The sequence below is a fragment of the Zea mays genome, chromosome 8 (genome assembly GCF_902167145.1).
Source record: "Zea mays cultivar B73 chromosome 8, Zm-B73-REFERENCE-NAM-5.0, whole genome shotgun sequence".
In the NCBI taxonomy this organism is placed as follows: domain Eukaryota; kingdom Viridiplantae; phylum Streptophyta; class Magnoliopsida; order Poales; family Poaceae; genus Zea; species Zea mays.
Window position 1 is genome coordinate 30,026,437 of NC_050103.1, and position 12,699 is coordinate 30,039,135.

Here is a 12,699-nt window from a genome sequence, read left to right on the forward strand (position 1 = left end):
GCAGTCTATCGGGGATTCACCTGCATTGGCCGATAAATAGCTACATGACCTCCAAGGTACGCACGTAAATCAAATCCATGGCCTTTCTTCTACTTTTGTTCGATGATTGGAATCATTCTAGGGTTCACACTGCCACACACACACAAAACAAAACAAAAATGTGACTGCTTGTTGGAGAAGGGATTGGAGAATGTGGATCAATGAATTCTGTTCACTATCTATTACTGGCATTTCTTCATTCACATTCTCAAACTAGGGTGGTACAAGAGCTAGGTCTTCACCAATACTTCCAACCTATGCGAATCTTATGAAATTCGAATGCACATTGCCAAATTATGATGGTTTTCACTTGGGATCCTGCAATCTTTATGGCCATATTGACAAATATGCCTCTTTTTGAATCTTGGCCAAGCAATGAAAGCTATGTCAGTCGACTAACGAAGATTCAGGAAGTCTGAGGTTGTCTATCCTGCTAGCTGCTAGCTATGTCCCCACCTCCAGCACAAATGTGAAATGATGATGTCTTGTATAGGGTCTCTCTCTCGTCCTGACATCCATATAGAATAGTGAAGGGGGGGCTTTTCTCTTCTTCTCCAGCAAGGGCCCCTAAAGCCTCCTCTACCCTAAATATAGAGGATCAAAAGGTACTCTACGCTCTCCAGCATCGTCCTCTAAATTTAGAGGACGTTGTTGGATTCTCTATGTATAGAGTTTCTCTAAATGGTCCTCTATCCATTTAAATACTTTAAATAACCGGTTTAGCAAAACTAAAATATGTACAATACATTTGAGAATATGAAAATACATATGTACAAAAAAATAAAAATTAAAAAATCTCTAATATAGGTATTTGCATATAGAGGACGTTGTTGGAGAGGAAGGAGATATAGAGGATCTCAACGGCGTGATTCCCCACATAGGACTATGCAAATAGTTTAGATTTCATTCAATTTATACAACCGAGTATTAACAATATTAAATTAAATGTAGCATATATGGTGTTGCTTGGCTCAAATGTAAGGTAAATGGTATGATAACGATTCACGTTCAATACCAACGGTAATAAGTTTGAATAGACCGGTATCATATTTTAGTGTGGTATCCGATTATGGTTAGACTTAAACCAACATAATTTAATGTTCAACATCTATATTCTTATGATAAAATAGATCCTAAAGATTAGGATTAACAACGTTTTCTGTGAACTCAGTTAAATTTAATGATTTTTAATTTAGTTTAAAATTAGATTTGTATTACTTTGTTTAGAAATTGTGGCCCTCCTCTCATGTGTTGTGCGGTGCAGAGGAGCCTAGCAGGCAACAAACAAAGCTTCCCTTCCCTTCCACTCTCCTCTTCTTCCAGCTTCTGCATCGCCTCGCCTCGCCGCCAGCGTAACTCTAGCCCGGCGCAAGATCTCTCTCTCTCCCTCTCTCTCTCTCTCCTTCTCTCTCTCTCCCCCTCTCTCTCTCCCTCTCTTGCTCTCTCTCTCGCTCGCTCCGCTCCGCTCCCTGCCTCTGGGCCTGCCTCAGATGCTCCCGTCTTCGCACCCGTTGCTCTACGCCTGCGTCTTCCACGATACCCACCTCGTCGCTGAGCTCGCCCACTCCCAGTCCTAGAGCACCGCCGCCATCGACGCCCCTGCCCCCGACGACGACCTCCTGGCGCTCGCCGCTGCGCTCGTCGCTGCCGCACCGCTGCACCACTGCACCACAGCCACCTCACGCACACCACCTCACGCACACCATCTCGCGAGCGCCCCCACCTCCCAGCGTCCCAGCTCTTGCTCTTCCTCCGCCGCCTGTGATGCCTCCCCGAGGTCTGGATGCGGGACAAGATGTCGTGTCTCATGCTGCGCCTACCGCTCCCGCCTGGCGATGACGCACGCGAGGCAGACGAGGTCGCCGCCGTGAAGGCCCACGTGGAGGAGGAGGCCACGCGGACCACACCCAAGAGGGATCAATCACGCGCGAGGGTCGGGCCGGACCCGCCTGGACGTGGAGGAGGTAGCTCTGGATGGTCGTCCTCGCGGATCTCCTCCTTCTCACAATCCTCTTGAAAGGGAAATAGGCTTACACCTTTTCCTAATTGATTTTGGTGGTTGAATTGCCCAACACAAATAATTGGACTAACTAGTTTGCTCTAGATTATAAGTGTTACAGGTGCCAAATGTTCACAATAAACCAATACAAGTCAAAAGAAAGGGTTCAAACAAAGGGAGCAAAAGATAACCGAGGCAGCCCTGGTCTGGCGCACCGGACTGTCCGGTGTGCCACCGGACAAGTCCGGTGCACCAGGGAACTCCAACTCCGAACTCGCCAGTCTCGAAAATTCTGGGAGCCACTCCGCTAAAATTCACCGGACTGTCTGGTGTAGCACCGGACTGTCTGGTGTGCCAGCGGAGCAACGACTACTTCAGCGCCAACGGTTGTCTGCAACCGCATTTAATGCGCTACAGTGCGCGACAGAGTCAGAGCAGCGCCAGAAGGCGCACCGGACAGTGCACAGTGACTGTCCAGTGCACCATTGGACTGTCTGGTGGCCCAGAAGACAGAAGCTCCAACGGTCGAACCCTAACGGTCGTGTGACGTGGCTGGCGCACCGGACTGTCCGGTGCGCCATTCGACAGCAGCCTCCACCAAACGGCTAGTTTGGTGGTTGGGGCTATAAATACCCCAACCACCCCACCATTCATTGTATCCAAGTTTTCCACCTTCCAACACCTTACAAGAGCTATAGCATTCAATTCTAGACACAACCAAAGAGATCAAATCCTCTCCCAAGTCCGGAATCACTCCAAATCAAATAGTGACTAGAGAGAGTGACATTTGTGTTCATTTGAGCTCTTGCGCTTGGATTGCTTCTTTTCTTTCTCATTCTTTCTTGTGATCAACTCAATTGTAACCAAGGCAAGAGACACCAATTGTGTGGTGGTCCTTGCGGGGACTTAGTGTCCCGTGTGATTGAGAAGAGAAGCTCACTCGGTCTAAGTGACCGTTTGAGAGAGGGAAAGGGTTGAAAGAGACCCGGTCTTTGTGACCACCTCAACGGGGAGTAGGTTTGCAAAGAACCGAACCTCGGTAAAACAAATCCTTGTGTCTCACTCTTTATTTGCTTGCGATTTGTTTCCACCCTCTCTCTCAGACTCGTTTATATTTCTAAAGCTAACCCGGCTTGTAGTTGTGCTTAAACTTTATAAATTTCAGATTCGCCCTATTCACCCCCTCTAGGTGACTTTCAATTGGTATCAGAGCATGGTGCTTCATTAGAGCCTAACCACTCGAAGTGATGTCGGGAGATCACGCCAAGAAGGAGACGGTGACCGACGACAAGCCCGTTACAAGCCATGGGAAGGCTCCATCGGGAGAGTCCCGCAACAAGGGGAAGGATAAGGAATCCTCATCACAAAAGTCGCATCGGAGTGGCGACAAGAAAAAGAAGATGAGGAAAGTGGTCTACTACGAGACCGATTCTTCATCGCCATCCACCTCCAGCTCCGACGCACCGTCCATAACTTCTAAGCACCATGAGCGCAAGAAGTTTAGTAAGATTCCCCTACGCTACCCTCGTATTACAAAGCGTACTCCTTTACTTTCCGTTCCATTAGGCAAACCATCGATTTTTGACGGTGAAGATTATAATATGTGGAGTGACAAAATGAGGCATCATCTAACCTCACTCCACAGTAGCATTTGGAACGTTGTTGAGTTTGGTGTACAGGTACCATCCGTAGGGGATGAAGACTATGATTCGGATGAAGTGGCCCAAATCCAACACTTCAACTCCCAAGCCACTACTATACTCCTCGCCTCTCTAAGTCGAGAGGAGTATAATAAGGTGCAAGGGTTGAAGAGCGCAAAGGAAATTTGGGACGTGCTCAAGACCGCGCACGAAGGAGACGAGGTGACCAAGATCACCAAGCGGGAGACGATCGAGGGGGAGCTCGGTCGCTTCATGCTTCACCAAGGGGAGGATCCGCAAGCCATGTACAACCGCTTGAAGACCTTGGTGAACCAAGTGCGCAACCTCGGGAGCACCAAATGGGATGACCATGATATGGTCAAGGTTATTATAAGATCCCTCGTTTTTCTTAACCCTACGCAAGTTCAATTAATTCGAGGTGATCCTAGATACACGCTAATGTCTCCCGAGGAAGTTATAGGAAAGTTTGTGAGCTTTGAGCTAATGATCAAAGGCTCAAAGAAAATCATCGAGCACGACACCTCCTCCACGCCCGAGGCACAACCCGTCGCATTCAAGGCAACGGAGGAGAAGAAGGAAGAGTCTACATCAAGTAGACTCCCCATCGATGCCTCAAAGCTCGACAATGAGGAGATGGCTTTAATCATCAAAAGCTTTCGACAAATCCTCAAGCAAAGGAGGGGGAAGGACTACAAGCCCCGCTCCAAGAAGATTTGCTACAAGTGTGGTAAGCCCGATCACTTTATAGCGAAATGTCCTATTTCTAGTGACAGTGACAGGGGTGACGACAAGAAGGGGAGAAGAAAGGAGAAGAAGAGATACTACAAGAAGAAGGGCGGTGATGCCCATGTTTGCCGGGAGTGGGACTCCGACGAGAGCTCCACTGACTCCTCCTCCGACGAGGACGCCGCCAACATCGCCATCAATAAGGGACTCCTCTTCCCCAACGTCGGCCACAAGTGCCTCATGGCAAAGGACGGCAAAAAGAAGAAGGTTAAATCCAAATCCTCCTCTAAATATGAAACCTCTAGTGATGAGAATAATTCTAGTGATGATGAGGACAATTTGCTTACTCTTTTTGCCGATCTTAACATGCAACAAAAGAAAAAATTGAACGAATTAATTAGTGCTATTCATGAGAAGGATGAACTCTTAGACACCCAAGAGGACTTCCTAATTAAGGAAAACAAGAAGCATGTTAAGGTTAAAAATGCTTATGCTCTAGAAGTAGAAAAATGTGAAAAATTATCTAGTGAGCTAAGCACTTGCCATGATTTGATTGCCAACCTTAGGAATGAGAATGCTAGATTAATTGCTAAGGTTGATTCAAATGTATGTGATGATTCATGTGCCAATCTTAGAAATGATCATGCTATTTCTATTGCTAAGATTGAAAAATTAAATGTCTCTCTTGCTAGCCTTAGAAATGAAAATGAAAAATTGATTGCTAAGGCTAATGAATTAAATGTTTGCAATGCTTCCATTTCCAGTCTTAGAGATGAAAATGCCATATTACATGCTAAGATTGTTGAATTAAGTTCTTGCAAACCATCTACATCTACCATTGAGCATATTTCTATTTGCACTAGATGTAGAGATGTTGACATTGATGCTATTCATGATCACATGGCTTTAATTAAACAACAAAATGATCATATAGCAAAATTAGATGCTAAAATTGCCGAACATGAGCTAGATAATGAAAAACTTAAATTTGCCCGTAGTATGCTTTATAGTGGGAGACGCCCTGGCATCAAGGATGGCATTGGCTTCCAAAAGGGAGACAATGTCAAACTTAATGCCCCTCCTAAAAGATTATCTAACTTTGTTAAGGGCAAGGCTCCCATGCCTCAAGATAACGAGGGCTACATTTTGTACCCTGCCAGTTATCCCGAGCATAAGATTAGGAGAATTCATTCTAGGAAGTCTCACTCTGGCCCTAATCATGCTTTTTTATATAAGAGTGAGGCATCTAGTCCTAGGCAATCAACTCATGCTAAATTGCCTAAGAAGAAAGCTCCTAGTGCATCAAATGAACCTAGCATTTCATTTAAAACTTTTGATGCATCTTATGTTTTGACTAACAAATCCGGCAAAGTAGTTGCCAAGTATGTTGGGGACAAACACAAGGGATCAAAGACTTGTGTTTGGGTACCCAAAGTTCTTGTATCTAATGTCAAAGGACCCAAAACTGTTTGGGTACCTAAAATCAAGAACTAAACTTGTTTTGTAGGTTTATGCATCCGGGGGCTCAAGTTGGATCATCGATAGCGGGTGCACAAACCATATGACTGGGGAGAAAAGAATGTTCTCCTCCTACGAGAAAAACCAAGATCCCCAACGAACTATCACATTCGGGGATGGAAACCAAGGTTTGGTCAAAGGATTGGGTAAAATTGCTATATCACCTGACCATTCTATTTCCAATGTTTTTCTTGTAGATTCTTTAGATTACAACTTGCTTTCTATTTCTCAATTATGTAAAATGGGCTACAACTGTCTTTTTACGGATACAAGTGTCACTGTCTTTAGAAGAAGTGATGATCCCATAGCTTTTAAGGGAGTATTAGAGGGTCAGCTATACTTAGTTGATTTCAATAGATCTGAACTCGATACTTGCCTAATTGCTAAGACTAACATGGGTTGGCTCTGGCATCGCCGACTAGCCCATGTTGGGATGAAGAATCTTCACAAGTTTCTAAAGGGAGAGCACATTTTGGGACTAACAAATGTGCATTTTAAGAAAAACAGGATTTGTAGCGCATGCCAAGCAGGGAAGCAAGTTGGCGTTCATCATCCACATAAGAACATCTTAACGACTGACAGGCCACTCGAGCTCCTTCACATGGACCTATTCGGCCCGATCGCTTACATAAGCATCGGCGGGAGTAAGTACTGTCTAGTTATTGTGGATGACTATTCTCGCTTCACTTGGGTATTCTTTTTACAGGAAAAATCTCAAACCCAAGAGACCTTAAAGGGATTCTTAAGACGGGCTCAAAATGAGTTCGGCTTAAGGATCAAGAAAATTAGAAGCGATAATGGGACGGAGTTCAAGAATTCACAAATTGAAGGCTTCCTTGAGGAGGAGGGCATCAAGCATGAGTTCTCTTCTCCCTACATGCCACAACAAAATGGTGTAGTGGAGAGGAAGAATAGAACTCTATTGGATATGGCAAGAACCATGCTTGATGAGTACATGACTTCGGATCGGTTTTGGGCCGAGGCGGTCAACACCGCTTGCTACGCCATCAACCGATTGTATCTACACCGAATCCTCAAGAAGACATCATACGAACTCCTCACCGGTAAAAAGCCAAATGTTTCATATTTTAGGGTCTTTGGTAGCAAATGTTTTATACTTGTTAAAAGAGGTAGAAAGTCCAAATTTGCTCCTAAGGCTGTAGAAGGCTTTTTACTAGGATATGATTCAAACACAAAGGCATATAGAGTCTTTAACAAGTCCACTGGACTAGTTGAAGTTTCTTGTGACATTGTGTTTGATGAGACTAATGGCTCTCAAGTAGAGCAAGTTGATCTTGATGAATTAGACGATGAAGAGGCTACGTGCGTCGCGCTAAGGAACATGTCCATTGGGGATGTGTGTCCTAAGGAATCCGAAGAGCCCATTCAAGCACAAGATCAACCATCCTCCTCCATGCAAGCATCTCCACCAACTCAAGATGAAGATGAGGCTCAAGATGATGAAGAAGAAGATCAAGAAGATGAGCCACCTCAAGAAGACGACAATGATCAAGGGGGAGATGCAAATGATCAAGACAAGGAGGATGAGCAAGTTCCAAGGCCGCCACACCCAAGAGTCCACCAAGCAATCCAACGAGATCACCCCGTGAACACCATCCCCGGCGACATTGATAAGGGGGTAACCACTAGATCTCGTGTTGCACATTTTTGTGAACACTACTTGTTTGTTTCCTCTATTGAGCCACACAGGGTAGAGGAAGCACTTCAAGATTCGGATTGGTTGATGGCGATGCAAGAGGAGCTCAACAACTTCACGAGGAATGAGGTATGGCATTTAGTTCCACGTCCTAACCAAAATGTTATAGGGACCAAGTGGGTCTTTCGCAACAAGCAAGACGAGCATGGTGTGGTGACAAGGAACAAAGCCCGACTTGTGGCCAAGGTATACTCACAAGTCGAAGGTTTGGATTTCGGTGAAACCTATGCACCCGTAGCTAGGCTTGAATCAATTCATATATTACTTGCCTATGCTACTTACCATGGCTTTAAGCTTTACCAAATGGACGTGAAAAGTGCCTTCCTCAACGGACCTATCAAGGAAGAGGTCTATGTTGAGCAACCTTCCGGCTTTGAAGATAGTGAGTATCCTAACCATGTTTATAGACTCTCTAAGGCGTTTTATGGGCTCAAGCAAGCCCCAAGAGCATGGTATGAATGCCTAAGAGATTTTCTTATTGCTAATGGCTTCAAAGTCGGAAAAGCCGATCCTACACTCTTTACTAAAACACTTGCAAATGATTTGTTTGTATGCTAAATTTATGTTGATGATATCATATTTGGGTCTACTAACGAATCTACATGTGAAGAGTTTAGTAGGATCATGACACAAAAATTCGAGATGTCGATGATGGGGGAGTTGAAGTATTTTCTAGGATTCCAAGTCAAGCAACTCCAAGAGGGCACCTTCATTAGCCAAATGAAGTACATTCAAGACATTCTAACCAAGTTTGGGATGAAGGACGCCAAGCCCATCAAGACACCCATGGGAACAAATGGGCATCTCGACCTCGACACGGGAGGTAAATCCGTAGATCAAAAGGTATACCGGTCGATGATAGGTTCTTTACTCTATTTATGTGCTTCACGACTGGATATTATGCTTTCCGTATGCATGTGTGCAAGATTCAAGCCGATCCTAAGGAAGTTCACCTTAGGGCCGTAAAACGAATCTTGAGATATTTAGTTTATACTCCTAAGTTTGGCCTTTGGTACCCCAGGGGATCCACATTTGATTTAATTGGTTATTTCGATGCTGATTGGGCAGGGTGTAAAATTAATAGAAAGAGCACATCGGGGACTTGCCAGTTCTTGGGAAGATCTCTGGTGTCTTGGGCTTCAAAGAAGCAAAATTCTGTGGCTCTTTCAACCGCCGAAGCCGAGTATATTGCCACAGGCCATTGTTGCGCGCAATTGCTTTGGATGAGGCAAACCCTTAGGGACTATGGTTACAAATTAACTAAAGTTCCTCTTCTATGTGATAATGAGAGTGCAATCCGCATGGCGGATAATCCCGTTGAGCATAGCCGCACTAAACACATAGCCATTCAGTATCATTTCTTAAGGGATCACCAACAAAAGGGGGATATCGAGATTGCATATATTAACACCAAAGAACAATTAGCCGATATCTTTACCAAGCCATTAGATGAACAAACTTTTACCAGACTTAGGCATGAGCTAAATATTCTTGATTCTAGGAATTTTTATTGATGTTTTGCACACATAGCTCATTATTATACTTTTGATCATATCTCTTTTATGTCTATGACTAATGTGTTTTTAAGTGTCATCTTATGCTTAGCCATAGATATTGAAAGGGAAATGGAGTTCTTGGCAAAGAAGGCGCTTCCACTCAACTCCAATTGTATTTGCCGGTACTCCGCTTCGTTCTCCAACTTTGGTATAATCTTCACTCATATTTTTGTGTATGCCAAAGGGGGAGAAAGTTTAAACAAGGGCTTATATTTCACTCAAATATCGGTTTTTGGCGATTCATGCCAAAGGGGGAGAGAGTATTAGCCCAAAGCAAAAGGACCGCACCACCACCAATTTCAAAAATGTAGTCTTTCAAATTTGAGTTATGAAAAGAATCTTTCAATTACTATCTTATTTTTGATATAATTTCAAGTTGGTATACCCTCTTCAAAATTAATATCTAAAACCCTCTTGAACACTAAGAGGAGGATTTCATTAAGGGGGAGTTTGGTTTAGTCAAAGGAAAAGCATTTGAAACAGGGGGAGAAAATTTCAAATCTTGAAAATGCTTCTCAAACTCTTATTCATTTACCTTTGACTATTTGCAAAAGAACTTTGAAAAGAATTTGCAAAACAAAATCCGTGGTGCAAATATGGTCCAAAATGTTAAATATGAAAAGAGAGCTATCCATGCGTATCTTATGAGAATATTTATTGGTTCAATTCCAAGTAACCTTTGCACTTACAATTATGCAAACTAGTTCAATTCTACACTTATATATTTGCTTTGGTTTGTGTTGGCATCAATCACCAAAAAGGGGGAGATTGAAAGGGAAATAGGCTTACACCTTTTCCTAATTGATTTTGGTGGTTGAATTGCCCAACACAAATAATTGGACTAACTAGTTTGCTCTAGATTATAAGTGTTACAGGTGCCAAAGGTTCACAATAAACCAATACAAGTCAAAAGAAAGGGTTCAAACAAAGGGAGCAAAAGATAACCGAGGCAGCCCTGGTCTGGCGCACCAGACTGTCTGGTGTGCCACCGGACAGTGTCCGGTGCACCACCGGACAAGTTCGGTGCAACAGGGAACTCCAACTCCGAACTCGCCAGTCTCGGGAATTCTCGGAGCCACTCCGCTAAAATTCACCGGACTGTCCGGTGTAGCACCGGACTGTCCGGTGTAGCACCGGACTGTCCGGTGTGCCAGCGGAGCAACGACTACTTCAGCGCCAACGGTCGTCTGCAACCGCATTTAATGCGCTACAGTGCGCGACAGAGTCAGAGCAGCGCTAGAAGGCGCACCGGACAGTGCACAGTGACTGTCCGGTGGCCTAGAAGACAAAAGCTCCAATGGTCGAACCCTAATGGTCGGGTGACGTGGCTGGCGCACCGGACAGTGTCCGGTGGCGCACCGGACTGTCTGGTGCGCCATTCGACAGCAGCCTCCACCAAACGGCTAGTTTGGTGGTTGGGGCTATAAATACCCCCAACCACCCCACCATTCATTGTATCCAAGTTTTCCACCTTCCAACACCTTACAAGAGCTATAGCATTCAATTCTAGACACAACCAAAGAGATCAAATCCTCTCCCAAGTCCGGAATCACTCCAAATCAAATAGTGACTAGAGAGAGTGACATTTGTGTTCATTTGAGCTCTTGCGCTTGGATTGCTTCTTTTCTTTCTCATTCTTTCTTGTGATCAACTCAATTGTAACCAAGGCAAGAGACACCAATTGTGTGGTGGTCCTTGCGGGGACTTAGTGTCTCGTGTGATTGAGAAGAGAAGCTCACTCGGTCTAAGTGACCGTTTGAGAGAGGGAAAGGGTTGAAAGAGACCCGGTCTTTGTGACCACCTCAACGGGGAGTAGGTTTGCAAAGAACCGAACCTCGGTAAAACAAATCCTTGTGTCTCACTCTTTATTTGCTTGCGATTTATTTTCCACCCTCTCTCTCGGACTCGTTTATATTTCTAACGCTAACCCGGCTTGTAGTTGTGCTTAAACTTTGTAAATTTCAGATTTGCCCTATTCACCCCCCCTCTAGGTGACTTTCACCTCTTCGCCGCCTGGCTCGCAGTCTGCCGGGGATTCACCTGCATTGGCCGGTAAATAGCTACACGACCTCCAAGGTACGCACGTAAATCAAATCCATGGCCATTCTTCTACTTATGTTCCATGATTGGAATCATTCCAGGGTTCACACTGCCACACACACACACACACAAAACAAAACAAAAATGCGACTGCTTGTTGGAGAAGGGATTGGAGAATGTGGATCCATGGATTCTGTTCACTATCTATTACTGGCATTTCTTCATTCACATTCTCAAACTAGGGTGGTACAGGAGCTACGTCGTCACCAATACTTCCAACCTATGTGGATCTTATGAAATTCGAATGCACATTGCCAAATTATGATGGTTTACTCGGGATCCTGCAATCTTTATGACCATCTTGACAAATATGCCTCTTTTTGAATATTGACCAAGCAATGAAAGCTATGTCAGTCGACTGACGAGGATCCAAGAAGTCTGAGGTTGTCTATCCTGCTAGCTGCTAGCTGCTAGCTGTGTCCCCACCTCTAGCACAAATGTGAAATGATGATGTCTTGTGCAGGGTCTCTCTCTCGTCTTGACGACCATATAGAATACTGAAGGGGGGGGGGGGCTTTTCTCTTCTTCTCCAGCAAGGGCCCCTAAAGCCTCCTCTACCCTAAGTATAGAGGATCAAATGGTACTCTACGCTCTCCAGCAGCGTCCTCTAATTTAGAGGACACTGCTGGATTCTCTATGTATAGAGTTTCTCTAAATGTTCCTCTATCCATTTGAATACTTTAAATAACTGGTTTAGCAAAACTAAAATATGTACAATACATTTGAGAATATGAAAATACATATGTACAAAAAATAAAAATTAAAAATGTCTCTAATATAGGTATTTGCATATAGAGGACGTGATTTAGAGGACGTTATTGGAGAGGAAGGAGATATAGAGGATGGAATCTTTTAGAGAATACTGTAAAGGACGAATATAGAGGATGGATATAGAGGACGTTGTTGGAGACAGCCAAATGGCTATATCCATTGCTAGACATGATGACAACAGCTGAACATGGTATGGTTGAAGTGCATTAGTGGCTTGCTCAGCGTTCCAATGGTAACGCTGCAATCAAAATTGCAGGTGTGGCTCATGGTTCTTGATTCAAACAATTCGCAAACAATAGTTGGGGCCAAGTTTGTACCCATCATCTAATAAGTACAACCCAACCTAGAGACAAAACTTCAGATTAGACTTGCCCTAGCCTTAGTTGTAAAGCATTCAGGCTAAAGCAGAAAGGACAACCATAACATGGGAGATGTGGGCTGTGGAATTTAGTCAAATTTTATGGTTTAACTGGTGTACCCTGTACATAATACATATGTATGGTAATATGGATGCAATAAATGTTCGAGGAACTAGATTTTGTGCCCATTGCTAACAAAATGTCACTGTAAAACATATTTTGGTAAAAAGGTATCCAAAAGAATATCACAATA

The 12,699-nt window shown here is 44.1% G+C and overlaps 1 pseudogene; it reads left to right on the plus strand.

Moving 5' to 3' along the window:
* Nucleotides 1–1,529: 1,529 nt before the first annotated feature.
* LOC103636846 (uncharacterized) lies at nucleotides 1,530–11,272 on the plus strand (annotated as a pseudogene).
* Nucleotides 11,273–12,699: the final 1,427 nt, after the last annotated feature.